This window comes from Balaenoptera borealis (assembly GCF_965194805.1).
Source record: "Balaenoptera borealis genome assembly, chromosome: 4".
Taxonomy (NCBI): domain Eukaryota; kingdom Metazoa; phylum Chordata; class Mammalia; order Artiodactyla; family Balaenopteridae; genus Balaenoptera; species Balaenoptera borealis.
The window spans coordinates 9,108,254-9,122,514 of record NC_138861.1 but is presented as its reverse complement, the minus strand read 5'-3'; the positions used below and the strand labels follow the sequence as shown (position 1 = coordinate 9,122,514).

Genomic DNA, 14,261 nt, shown 5'->3' with positions numbered 1-14,261 from the left:
GCTTATGCTGGAACTAAAAAACTGAAAAACAAAATGAGATAGAAGCAAGGCTGGGGCTGGGACCAGGAGGTGGAATTGTTCCCAGGTGGACTTAATGCCATGTTCTGCCTTCAGTTGGAATTTTTCTTGGGAGACCTGTATGTTGGCAGTAGGCTCTGGTCCTCTATTGAAAAAAAAAAAAAATTTATACATGGGAATAATTTTATATGAATACATGATGCAGCTTGTATTATAAATGCTGGTTATTTTAAGCTCAGTCTTGTTTTTCACCTTTTTGGTTCTCATTTTCCCCTTCTGTCGCACTCAACCTTCTCCCCGCTCCTGCATATACCATGCTCTCATTCATAACAACTTAGTGTGTATCCTTACACTTCCTCACCATGCTCATAGAACCCTATACAGACATTTATCTACTATACAATACACATAAGTTTTTAACATTTTTCTTTTATAAAAATTATCATAAAATGAGTACCTGTATAACCACCCATCTTATGTATTTTACTCAACAATGAATAAAATTCAGCTTTGAACCTTTCTGGTCTTGCTGCCTTTTTCAGTGGAGGATATTTAAATGCCCTTCTAATATCTCTCAGGTAATTGATACTTTTGAGTTTTATATTTATCCTTGGGTAAATTTGGGTAATTTATATTTAGCTAGTAAACAGTTGATTTTCTATAGATTTTCAATTTTGTTGCTATGGACAACTTAATCTTTCCTGTATCTGTGGCTATGAATGATTTCTCATTCTTAATGTGGTATATTTTTTTCCCCTCACCCTTTCTAAATTATGCTCACTTGGGCACATCTCATTGGTTTTTAAAAAACCAATGAGCTAGCTATCTCATTGGTTTTTAAAAAACATTGCATGTGTACTTGTTCCTTTTTAGTATTTTATTCTGCTTTATTAGTTTCATCTTTTTATTTTAAAAATTCCATCTGCCTGATAACTTTGGATATGTTGTGCTTCTTTTTCTAATTTCTTAACATGAGTACTTTGCTCCTTTTTTTTTCTTTTGGTTTTTCTTCTTTAAAAATGAAGTCAATCACAGTTACAAATTTTCCTCTGTGTCCCACTGGTTTTCAGAAGAAGGGAATTCCTCTTCATTGCTTTCTTGATGTAGTTTCTAGTTTGATTTTCTGTTTGGTCCAAGAATTCCCCAGGATTATGATTCTTCATATTCACATAATTAAGATTTTGGTGAGAGCTTCTTTCATTATTTATTTCTGCTTTTAGATTATGCTAATCAAATGTAAGCTATAAAATCCCTAAGTCTTTAGGTTTTAAACTTTTCTTTGTGAGTAAGCACACAGTTGATTTTTGTAAATGTTCCATAGACAAAGAGAGAAATGTAAATCTCTACTGGAGGGATACTTAATTTCTCCATGTGTTTGTTTAATGTTTTTTGGCTATAATAACCATCCTATTCCAGAGAAGTATATTGAAGTCTTTAACTGTAATCATATTTTTACCACATTTACCGTGTTTTCTGATACTTCAATTTGATATATTGGGTTTCTATATTGCATGGTATAATTCTGCAATTCCCTAAATTGTGCCTTTAATTGTTAAATAATTATATGATTATTTATACGATTTGATGTATTGGGATTTTGAGTAGCTATTCAAGTAAATAGCATTCCTCTTCTCCACCTAAGCAGAACAAGTTAAGAAATAAAAGTTAATGGATGGTATATGGAAGACGGCCTTCCTCATTTGAGGGCTCAGTGCAAAATGAAAATATGAACCTATTTGTTTAATAATCATTAAGAATTCAAGACAGGGACAACAGAGCATTAAACCAAGTCCAGGGACCTCTAAGCACAGGGACCTTCTAAGCACAGGGACCTTCTAAGCGTGGGGTCCTGTGCGACTGCTCAGGAGGCAAGCCATGCGGCCAGACATAGTATATGGAAGTCTAAGTACCAACCTGGTTACTAATGGAGCTGATGTAAGAGAATGTGTGAGAGTGAAATGGGCCTGCTAACTCAGACTTACCCTGCTGGTGACTGACCAGTACCACATTTTCCTCTCAATAGTCCAACTCTGTAAGTGTTCAAAAAGTGAATCACTTACAGATCTGGTAATACATAAAACTACGTTAAGTGATGACATATCATAGATAATTATGTATCATAAAGGAAAGTTCTGAGTAATGTCATTAAGTCTCCTCTCACCTGTTTTTTGCCTATTATACTTTCTCTTAACTTTTGCAAAAAGATTTGCTGCTGAGCCATGGAAGCTAGCTGTCCCAGGAGATGGTGTCGCCTTCCTTCTTCACGTGCTATGAATAGCACAGGCACTGGCCATATGCACTGAGCCCGCAGCAAGCGAGCGCTGGGCTTCAACCCTGTAGTAAAGAGGCCACCCCCAGTGATGGGAAGGAACTTGTCCTTCATGGCAATTTCATTCTTGGCTTTTCTTCTGAGAAGACACAAGTGAAGGACACAATTAGTGTCAACAATGATGGGGTGTGTTTATTTTTCATGGTGTGGACACCCAACTTCTGGGACCAGTTCTGAGGTCAGTACTCGAGTGGCCACCCAATGGTTTCTTTCTTTTTGGTGTTTGTTGTCCTGGAGGAGTTAGAACTAAAAAAGTAAGGGTCGTGACATGCCGGAAATATGGCATGTCACAAAGAGAATAAAATACAGTTATGTGATACACCAGTTGCACACATGAATTCCATCCAAGTCCTCACATTGAACCAACTACTAGTAGCAGTTATGCCGTGAATAGGTTCAGACACAGCCTTGAGATCTGAAGAATCCAATCAGACGTTCTAATATTATTAAGAGTTGTATGCTCCAAAAAGTCAGGAAAAAGGAGAGAATAATGAATTCTGTTAATGATTTTTAGCCAGTGGATAAGAAGACATTTACATATTTTAAGAGCCAATGAATTACAAACTGCAATTAAGTGTGTACCTGCTGAATAAGGATTACAAACTAACTTTATTTGAAAATTGGGAATAAAATAATTCAAATCTGAGAAAATAGGTATGTACCCAACTTTTCCTTTATGTTTGGAGTCATTGATATAGCAACTATAAAATGGTTCACTGTGTCCCATCAGTGTCTCAAACAAGGACCTAGTGGCACACTGATCGATACCACTGGTACTTTAAAAACAAACAGACTACAAATCCGCTTGCTGAGAAAGAAGCCTAACAATATTTTCCTAGGAAAAAACACTCAAAATTATTGGGAGTGGCATAATTATTTTCCTAGTGAGTATCCATATTTTAAACTTGGAAAATTTAATATTAAGTATACAAGTTGTAAAGATAATTAAACCTGTATTATTCATGTTTTGAATTAAAGAATTAACATATTTGGCATTCTAGATATTTATAAGGTTGAAGAGAATTTTCTAGACAAAAAGTCAACCTTGTAATTTACTATAAGGAACAAATTTTTGGTTGCTGGTCAGTTGTACCTTATATTTGCTTTCTAGCTCGTTGATTGATGTTCTTATCTTTATTATTTCCTTCCATTTTCTTTTCTTTTAATTTATATATATATATATATATATATATATTTATTTTTGGCTGCATTGGGTCTTCGTTGCTGAACGTGGGTTTTCTCTAGTTGCGGCGAGCGGGGGCTACTCTTCGTTGCGGTGCGTGGGCTTCTCATCGCGGTGGCTTCTCCGTGGCATGTGGGATCTTCCTGGACCAGGGCTCGAACCCGTGTCCCCTGAGTTGGCAGGTGGATTCTTAACCACTGCGCCACCAGGGAAGTCCCCCTTCTATTTTCTTTAGATTCAATTTGTGTTCATTTTCCACCTCCTTGAGTAAATAATTAGATCATTAATTTTTAGCCTTTCTCGTTTTCTACCATATGTATTTAAGGCTATATATTTCTCTCCAAGCACAGCTTTAGCTGTATCTCATAAGTTTTGATAAACAGTATTTTCATTATTTTGCAGCTAACATTTTTTTTCTGATTTTTATTATGACTTTTTTCTTTGACTGATGGATTATTTAGGAATAAATTGCTTAATTTTCAAACATATGGGTATTTTAAAGTTTTCTTTTTGTTTTTCTATCTAGTTAATATCTACCATGATCAGAAATAGTATTCTGATTTCAATCCTTTGAAATTTGTTGAGAATTGCTTTATGTCCCAAATTTGGTTGATTTTGATAAATCATCCATGTGCATTTGATAAGATCCTCTCTTCTAGAGTTATTGGGTACAGTGTTTTATATATATTCACTTCGGCCAAGTTTGTTATGCATGCTATTCAAATATTCTAAATCCTTTTTTCTTGCTGTTGTCTATTTCTTCTATGGGTTACTGAGAGAATTGTGTTAAAATCTCCTACTAAGAAAATGAATTCATTCATTTCTAAGTTCTGTCATTTTAAAATTTGTATTTTTCAGGTTAAGTTTCTAGGTCCATACAAATTTAAACTTGTTGCATCTCTTGGTAAGCTGGTCTTTTTATTATTATAAAATGTCCACCTCTATCTCTAGTAATAGTTTTCAGTTTAAAGTCTGGTGTCTCTGATATTGGTATTGCCCGCTCTCACCTGGATGAACTTGCTATTGAAACCCCAACTCTGGTTAAATCCACCTTTCTGCCTACTCCACCCCTGGATCTGTTCAACTAAACGTGGCCAGAGAAACACCACATTGGTTGCTCTTGCTTCATCATCATGACCATGAATTTCAAGGGGCCTACTAATGCTGCCTCCCAATCATTCTATGTTTCTCTAGTTCTTTCATTCTTTCTCTCTCTGCTAACTACTGCTTCATGTCTTCCTCTCCTTGATCCACATTCTCAGCTGAAGACCTGCTTTGCTAATTCACTAAGAAAAAATGAAGCACTCAGAAGATAGCAGGCACAGATTTCCAGCATCCCACCAGCCCACGTTGTAGCATGTGTGCCCATGTATTCTTCTGTTCTATATGCCACTATAGATGAACTTTCTGTAATCCTGTCTAAGGTGCACTAAGATCCACCTGCTCTAACCTGCTCAAGCCTCCACTCCAGCAATCCTCACCTGTCTCCTAATTTAAAAATTCCCTGCTCCCCTTGATCATTCCCGATAGCACATAAGCATGCAGGTTTCCCCATACTATCTCAAAAAAACCTCTCTCTGACCCTATACTGATGACAGATCAATCAAATGCTTATGCATGGGGGGAAATATTCTACTTTCACCTTTTATATTGGCAAAAGTCTAAAATCGGATTAAAGAGTCCCTGTGGAGTATTGGGTAGGAACACATTTTTGAACACATTTTTGAACACATTTTTGGACTTTTCTATCCTTCAGTTTCTTCATTTGTAAAATGAGAATCAGAATTATACCTACCTCATAATAGTGCCCATCAATAGGGCACCAGTAAATAAGTTAGATCCATCCATTCCTGGAGAATTCACCTCTAACTGTCTGTGTGTGGATAAGGAGATTTTCAAGTTATTTATATAACAAGATATATTTTTTCAATAAAAAAGCATGGGGCAGAATAGTCTTGCCTAGGATGCTACCATTAGTGTAAAAAAGAAGGATAAAAAATTAAGTTTTGTATATACTCACATATGCATAAAGAAGCTCTGGCAATCTCAAAAAACTAAAAACAGAACCACCATATGACCTAGCAATTCCACTCCTGGGTAGATATCCGAAAGAAACAAAACACTAATTCAAAAAGATGCATGCACCCTAAAATTCATAGCAGCATTATGTACAATTGCTAAACAAACAAATGAAATTTTGCCATTTGCAATATGCAACAACATGGATGGACTTGGAGGGTATTATGCTAAGTGAAATAAGTCAGACAGAGAAAGACAAATACTGTATAATATCACTGATATGTGGAATCTGAAAAATACAACAAACTAGTGCATATAACAAAAAAGAAGCAGACTCACAGATAGAGAGAGCAAACTAGTGGTCACCAGTGGGGAGAGAGAAGAAGGGAGAAGCAAGATAAGAGTAGGGGATTAAGAAGTACAAACTACTATGTATAAAATAAGCTGCAAAGATATATTGTACAACACGGGGCCTAGAGCCAATATTTTATAATAACTATAAATGGAGTATAACGTTTAAAATTGTGAATCACTATATTGTACACCCATAACTTATATAATAGTGTACATCAACTATACTTCAATTTAAAAAAACTTTTAAAAAGTAAAAATAAAAAAGGAGCGCTGGCAAAATTCACAAGAAACTATTAGCAGTGGTTTCTTGGGGTAGTAGGCACAACGGGAGGCTGTGAGATCATAGTCATAGGAGTAGGAAGAAAACTTTTCACTGCATGCCTTTTCATACTTTATGATAGATAGATTCACATTATGATAGATAGACTGGAAAAAATGCCAGAACATTTTAGTTCTCTGCTTACAATTCTCCAAATAGCTTTTCACCTTTCTTAGAGAGCAATTTGGGCTTTTTTTTTTTTTTAACATCTTTATTGGAGTATAATTGCTTTACAATGGTGTGTTAGTTTCTGCTGCGTAACAAAGTGAATCAGCTGTACGTATACATATATCCCCATATCTCCTCCCTCTTGCGTCTCCCTCCCATCCTCCCTATCCCACCCCTCTAGGTGGACACAAAGCACAGAGCTGAGCTCCCTGTGCTATGCGGCTGCACTGTTGGTGGGAATGTAAATTGAGCAATTTGGTTCTACAGTGACTTACAGGGCTCTGAGTCCTTTGGTTCTCTTCGTTTCCTCCAACCTCTCCTTCCTCTCTGGGCACCCGCTCTCACAGTCATGCTGCTCCTTGCCATCCCTTGAAAATATCAAACACACTTCTCCTCGTTGCTGTTGTTCTCTTGGTTTCAGTGCATTTCCTTCAATATACTTGTGGCTTGGGCTATCATTTCCTTCAGGTATCCAATCCATCAGATGCTTCTCCTGATCATCCTATGAAAAGAGCATGCCTCTATCTCAGTCATTCTTTAATAACCCCCGAGACACACACACACACACACACACACACACACACACACGCGTGCATGCACACTTTATTTTTCTCCATTACCTTTACCACCACCTGATATTATAATGCGTACGTACATGCGTGCACACACACAGATTTGTATACACGTTGATTTCTGCCCCACTCCCTCAATAGAGGATGAGCTTCATGAGACCAGTGACATTATCTTTTTGGTTCACTGCTGTATCCCTGGTGTTTAGGAGAGTGATCAGCACATAGAAATAAGTGATTGAAAGCGAAACCGGGTGTTCCAACATTGTGAACAGGGCTCCCTCCTGATGTGAAGCTATCCGCTTCTTGGCTCTGCTTCCCTCTGTAGTTTGGCCCCAGTCTTAACAGTTGGCTGCCAACAGTTTCTTATTCACATCCTCCCATTTTAGGAGCTCCAAGCCAAGTAAGTGGTTTGAATAGAATCACTTGGAGACACTGGGGATAGTTGCAAGAATGGGAAATCAGCATTTGGTTTCCCAGATGAAAGTTCTTTCTTGTCTGTGGCATGAAGATATTTTAAAGATATTGACCACTCTTTTTGCTTCTGTGTTCCTAGTTATCTTTAGATTGGCTGTAATTTGTGAGGTATGAATTCTTCAAGATCTTAAAGAACTTCTCCTTGAAGAATGTGTTTCCTGAATTTTTGTATGTTCGAAACAGTTTACCTCTTTTCTTTATACGTTAAATACAACTTGGCTATGTAGGAAATCTTTGGGTCATGTTTTCTTTCTTTAAGAATTTTGTAGTTATTGCTGCATTACCTTGTCACATGTAATTTTGTTGTCAAGAAGTCTGAGAGCATCCTGATTTTTTTTCCTTTGTAAGTTAACTGATCTGTTTTGCCTGGATACCCAAAAGATTCTCTATTTTTGAAGTCCAATAAGCTTAATATTCTTCAGGGTTGACCATTTTTGATCAACTTGATAAAGTTCTATGGGAGCTGGCTGCTGTGTTTTTATACAACCTAATTTTTTTAAAATTTAATTTTAATTTTTATTGGAGTATAGTTAGTTTACAATGTTGTGTTAGTTTCAGGTGTACAGCAAAGTGATTCAGTTATACATATACATATATCCATTCTTTTTCAGATTCTTTTCCCATATAAGTTATTACAGAATATTGAGTAGAGTTCCCTGTGCTCTACAGTAGGTCCTTGTTGATTGTCCATTTTATATACAGTAGTGTGTATATATTCATCCCAGACTCCCAGTTTACCCCTCCCCCGACCTTTCCCCTGTGGTAACCATAAGTTTGTTGCTCCTCTCACTTTCTGCACCCCAGCCATACTGGTCTCCTTTCTCTTCCTCAAACCCGAAAAGCCCTTACTGCCTCAGGACCTTTGGACGTCCGCTCTTTTCTGTCTGGAATAGTGTTCTTCACTTCTTCACTAGCCAACTTCCACAAACACCTCAGATCTCAGTTCCTTATCCCTGACCCTGCCAGCCAATTAAATCCTCCATTGTTGGTCTCAAAGTTCTAGCCTCTTTACTTCATAGCAATGGTCACAATTGAACTGTTTATTTATTTTGTGATCATTTGATTACCCTCTGCCTTCCGCATTAGGCTGTCAGGTCAATGAGCAGTGAGAACAAATCTGTACCCTCATTTTATTCACAGTGACCCAGACACATAGTAGACATTCAAGAAATTATTGAATGACTTCAGAAGTCTTCCCAAGCGAGTCTTCACTCTGGTAATAATGGTTGGCACTCTCTGAGCGCAAACTCTCTGCCAGGCACAATTAGAAGCATTTCTTATGTGTGTTAGCCTGTTGAACTCTCCCAACAGCCCTGTGAGGTAGGCAGTGCTGTTACCATCTCTGGTCTTCAGATTGGGCAATAGGCCCAAGCCTCACACAGCGGTAAAAGGCTCAGGGTCTGTGTCTCCACAGCCAGTCTGCACTGCCTGGGAAGTCTGTTCCAGGTGAGCTGCTGCGCCCACCAAAGAAAGGCGGCGCAGACCCTTTTCATGACAAACTAGATTTAATCCATATCGAATTTTATTAGTTATAAGACCATGGGCAGCTTGCATACCTTAAATTCTCATTGAATGATGCACATTCTCCATTCATTTATCTAAGGAGTGTGTATTGAGCACTTAGCATGTGCCAGAATGTGTGCTAGAAATTAAGGAACATGAAGGAGAATGAGAGAGTCCTTGCTCTTGAGATGCCCCCAGTCTGGTGGGATAAGTGGAGACAGAAGGAAATCATTCAGGATAATTTTATGGGAACAGTGATGAAGATGTCTACAAAGTGCTGGGAGCTGGAGGGAGGGACGAAACTCAGTGTTTCCTAGCAGGAGGTGTGGATGGTCAAAAAAAGAATTTGCTACCTCTTGGAGTCTCTATAGAAAAAATGACTGGTGTGGGGTAGGCCCTTGTTAAGGATTCCTAATGCCCTTTACTCTATTTTTTTACTCGAATGCCCTTTTTTTCACTCAAATACCCTTTATGCTGTTTTTCCACAGCCCCAGTAAGTTTGCAGGGCTGCCAGGACAAAATACCTTAAACTGAGTGGCTTAAACAACATAATTTTTTTCTTTCACAGTCCTAGCGGTTGGAAGTCCAAGATCAAGGTGTCTGGAAGTTGGTTCCTTCTGAGGGAAATGAAGGAGAATCTGTTCCATGCCTTTCTCCTAGGTTCTTACAGTTTGCTGGCAATCTTAAACCCTTCAAAGAATAAGAAACATCATTTTACTTTACTCTCTTCAAGCCTGTCTTGCTTCAGTGGTTATGTTGTATCAAGCATAAATTTATTCATTTTCGTTATAGTCTTTCCATAAGAATTGCTCTTCAATGATGTAATATGAATGGGATTAAAAATATATGTACATAGAATCCTGCTTTATAGATCCCCTCCCAGAAATGCAGGCATCCTTGTCTAATTTCAGACGCCTGGTTAGTGTACCCCAAAAAACACAACAGCAACAAGAATCTTTAAATAGGCAAAACCTACTGTGCTCTGTATCCGGTGCATTGCTCCCCCTCTGCAGGAAAATGACCAGACTGTCACGTTCTTTGGGAACAGTCTACACAGTGTTTCTTTTCTGCCACCTCTGTGCTTCTTTAGTTGATTGCAGCCCTGATTCTCACATGTACTTTCTTGGATTTTTCAGATATAAATATGTTCCCATCAAAGAATCTTTTTCTTATGTTCTGTTTGTCTCTCTCTCTGTGTCCCTCATTTCAACCCACCTGTAAACCCCAAACCCACCCAAACATGGCTGATCTGTTTCAACGTACTTCTATAAAATATCTCTAAAAAGCAGGAGGGACGCTGCCCAGACGTGTGGATTCCTAGCTCCATGGAGCGCGAGTGGCATGCGAAGCGGCAGCCTCTGTCAACCGTCCACCGTCCACGGTCCCGTGGGGCCTGGGTCCGCCGCCCACCCACCACCTCGCTGGAGCTGGCACATGCCTACGGTCCCCACCCGTGGAGCCTTGGCGCTAGTACCAGAGCTGCCAGAGCTCAGACCACAGGCCTGAGCAGTCAGCCTGTGTGGTGGTCTCCGGCAGTCCACACCCCATCACCATGCATTTGAGTCGCCCTATACTCTTGGGCTTCAGTTGCCGTCTCCTGGTCAGCAGGCCCTGCCCAGCTAAGAGGCCCGCCCACAAGGTACTTTTTACTGCACGTGGAGCTTCTTAAAAGGTCAGGCTTATTAAGGTATAACTTACATACAATAAGGTACAGTTTTGACAAATGCATACAATCCTGGAACCGTCACCACGACGTACGTATGATATTTTCATCATGCTGAAAAGTTTCATCAAGCCCCTTTGCAGCCCATATCCTTCTCCATCCCCAGATTACAGTAGGTAATGAATATTTGATGAGCAAATATTAGTGACCTACTGCACTCAGTGAGTTCTAACGTCCAATAACTAGAACTCAGTCCAAATATCACAACTACGAAGAAACCAGTCATTTAATCCAGGAAACACAAAATACATTGGAAAAAAAGAACAACAACAGAAAAAGAAGAGAGAAATAAATTTTCTCATGAAATGATATATTTTGTCAAACCACAAACTTTTTTTTAAATGAAGTTCTATTTTTAAAAATTAATTAATTAATTAATTTTATTTTTGGCTGCATTGGGTCTTCGTTGCTGTGCACGGGCTTTAGTTGCGGCGAGCAGGGCCTACTCTTTGTTGCGGTGCGTGGGCTTCTTATTGCAGTGGCTTCTCTTGTTTTGGAACATGGGCCCTAGGTACGCAGGCTCAGTAGTTGTGGCTCGCGGGCTCTAGAGTACAGGCTCAGTAGTTGTGGTACATGGGCTTAGTTGCTCCGTGGCATGTGGGATTTTCCCAGACCAGAGCTCGAACCCGTGTCCCCTGCATTGGCAGGTGGATTCTTAACCACTGCACCACCAGGGAAGTCCCTGAACCATAAACTTCTAAAGCTCTTGAAAAAATCTGGAAATCACTTCAGAATAGCCATTAAAGGGCCTCTCTGCCTCTTCATCCTACTCTGATTATAACCATTTTTCTCAAATATTTACAATAAGATTTAAAACATTTATTGATTTGGAAGTTAATTACTAGTATAGTCAGTATTCAATTTTCATACGGGTTGTTCGCAAGTCCAATTGTAAATCAGTTGTTTCTATCTCAGCAGGTATTTTTTTATATATGTATATAATGTTATAAAAAAATGAGTGTTTAAATATTGTTCAAAAAGAGTATTCTAATATTTGTTCTTTGCTTGAATTCTAGGTTCTGGAACCTGGGGAGAGACACAGTAAATATTTAGGAGGGAAAATGATGAGGACTTGAAACATCAAGTTGGAATATAGGAGATGACATTTCTGGATGAATAAAATAATGGCTCCTATGATTCGGACTTGGCAGTGCCACCCACTGAAAGAGAGAAAACACAGTATGAGGAATAGAACAGGAGTTGAGAGGACGGCAAATTGCATTTGACATGACTGTGGAACATCCAAGTAGAGAAGCCCAGCTGGAGTTGGAAACAGAAATCTGAAATTTGGGGAAGAGGTTATCTGTATGTGGGTGGTCGTTGAAACCAGGAGACAATTAGATTCCTAAAAGAGTATAAAGTGTGAAAAATGTAATTCACCAAATATCTAATGACTCAACACTCTCTGAGGAGACATCAGTATATAATACATGGTCAGATAAGAGAAACCCATAAAGAGAGAGAGGGAAAAATTCAAAGATTCTGTTTGGAGTATCATTATAGTCTCAAAAGAAAAACAATTGAAAACACTCTAAGTAAATCTGACTCAAATGCCACATAAACCTGAATTTGAAGGAGGTCATGGGACAAAGGCGTCAAGCTTTAACAAATCTCCGCTTCCCACCACAGTCTGTCAATCTGCCAGCCAGCTGTACCATCATCACCTGGGAAGCTTTTTAGAGATAAACGTTCCAAGCCCCTTGCCTGTGTATTTTGATCTAGGGGGTCTTACGTGAGGCTCAGACTCAGTATTTTTAGAAGCTTCTTCAACCCAACATGCCGCCAGCATTGGAAACTTCTTCCTAACACCTTCAGCCCTCACCACCTCAAGGTGCACACTTCATTTTTTTTTTCTTACAGAAGAAAATAAGTCTCGGTGTATTTCTTGAACTTGGAGACGCATGGCTAAAGACAGAAAGTACCTTCTGTTTTCCTAGTTGTCACGAACTTTTGTGACTAAGAGAAATGTATAATTGCCAAACTCAGAAACACCCGGAAATAAAAGAGGTTATTATAAAAATAAGCACCTGTAGACAGTATTTATTTTACTGAAAAAATAATGGTTTAGAGGAAAAATCAAAGCTATAATATTAATTATTGTTCTGTAAGCCATCCTAAAGGAGGGTTTCCAATAAAAGGGGTTCATTGTCACCATTCAGCTATGCACATGGCTGTCAGGGAGCTAAGGGCTGCAGCTGCTCTTGGATGGGCATTATGTGATAACCTGGAGGGTTCCAAATAGGTTTACCCACCCAGGAATCCACAGAGCACTGGTCTTCCTCAAGATGTTACTAGGTGGTCCACGAAGTAAATGTCAAGTAATTTTTTTTAAAAATAAATTTATTTATTTACTTATTTTTGGTTGTGTTGGGTCTGCAGGGAATGGGTCCAGATGCGCAGGCTCAGTAGTTGTGGCTCACGGGCCCAGTTGCTCCGCGGCATGTGGGATCCTCCCAGACCAGGGCTCAAACCCGTGTCCCCTCCATTAGCAGGCAGATTCTCAACCACTGTGCCACCAGGGAAGCCCTGTCAAGTAATTTTTAAAACTGCTCTTTACTCCATCCTTTTTTGGTGTTTCACAATGAATATTAGCATACGAAGGGCCCTGAATAGTCCGGCCATCAAGAACCCATTAATTTTCTTTATTCTATTGGTTCCCAATTTTTTTTGACCACACTTTACTTTTTATATAAAACACAGTCATGGAAATGGTGCTCCAGGCAATATCATGGCAAACTTTATAATTCCAATGAGAGCAAGAAAAGAGTAAATTTGTGATCATCTATGAGCAAAAATGAGGAAAGCCTTAGGATAATTTGGAATAATAACATTTGACTGTTAATCTTGATAATACATAGTTTCTGGGTTAAGATAGAGTATGTCAGCATGTTGTAATATAAATGATAATTCAAAGAAAATATTTTAGAAATTTAAGGCACGCTACTAACTTTATTTTAGCAATATTCATCTCCTTAAATTATTGGGATAATTTAAAATATTGTTACCTATTCATTGAAGGATAATAATTCCTAGGAGCTTTTTCTTACTAATGCTAGTAGCATATGTTTGCTTAAAAGTATGAAGTTCATGCCGTTCAACATCCAACTTACCTTTCTGGATGCATCTCCCATTGTTTATGCCATGCTCTAGCTTGCTACACTAAACTCCACAGCACTCTCAAACATGTAATGAATTTTTTTTTTAAAGTCCATTGAATTTGTTACAATATTGCTTCTCTGTTATGTTTTGGTTTTCTGGCCGCGAGGCATGTGGGATCTTAGCTCCCGGACCAGGGATCGAACCGCACCCCAGTCATTGGAAAGCAAAGTCTTAACCACTGGACCGCCAGGGAAGTCCCTGTAATGAATTTTTAAATTCTAAATTCTCTACACATTTGCTCACACTGTCATCTTGGCCTGGAATGTCTTCATCACTCATCTCTCAAAGCTTCCTTCAAATCTACATTTCCTTCTCAAACTACTCTTGGTCCTGACCACATGGTATTAAACTTTAATCTGTCTCTTCCACTAAATTGTGAATTCCAATAGGACAAGAACTAAATCATGTTTACTTGGGTAACACGTAGGATTTTAAGGCAT

At 38.7% G+C, this 14,261-nt stretch overlaps 1 long non-coding RNA gene across 1 annotated transcript in view; it reads left to right on the top strand.

Moving 5' to 3' along the window:
- The window catches only part of LOC309628618, a 188,571-nt gene extending 175,554 nt beyond the window's left edge, over positions 1 to 13,017 (top strand). The window contains exon 3 of the long non-coding RNA XR_014244588.1: positions 11,679 to 13,017. This is a non-coding gene — a long non-coding RNA (uncharacterized lncRNA). The remainder of the gene's footprint in view (positions 1 to 11,678) is intronic.
- Positions 13,018 to 14,261: the final 1,244 nt, after the last annotated feature.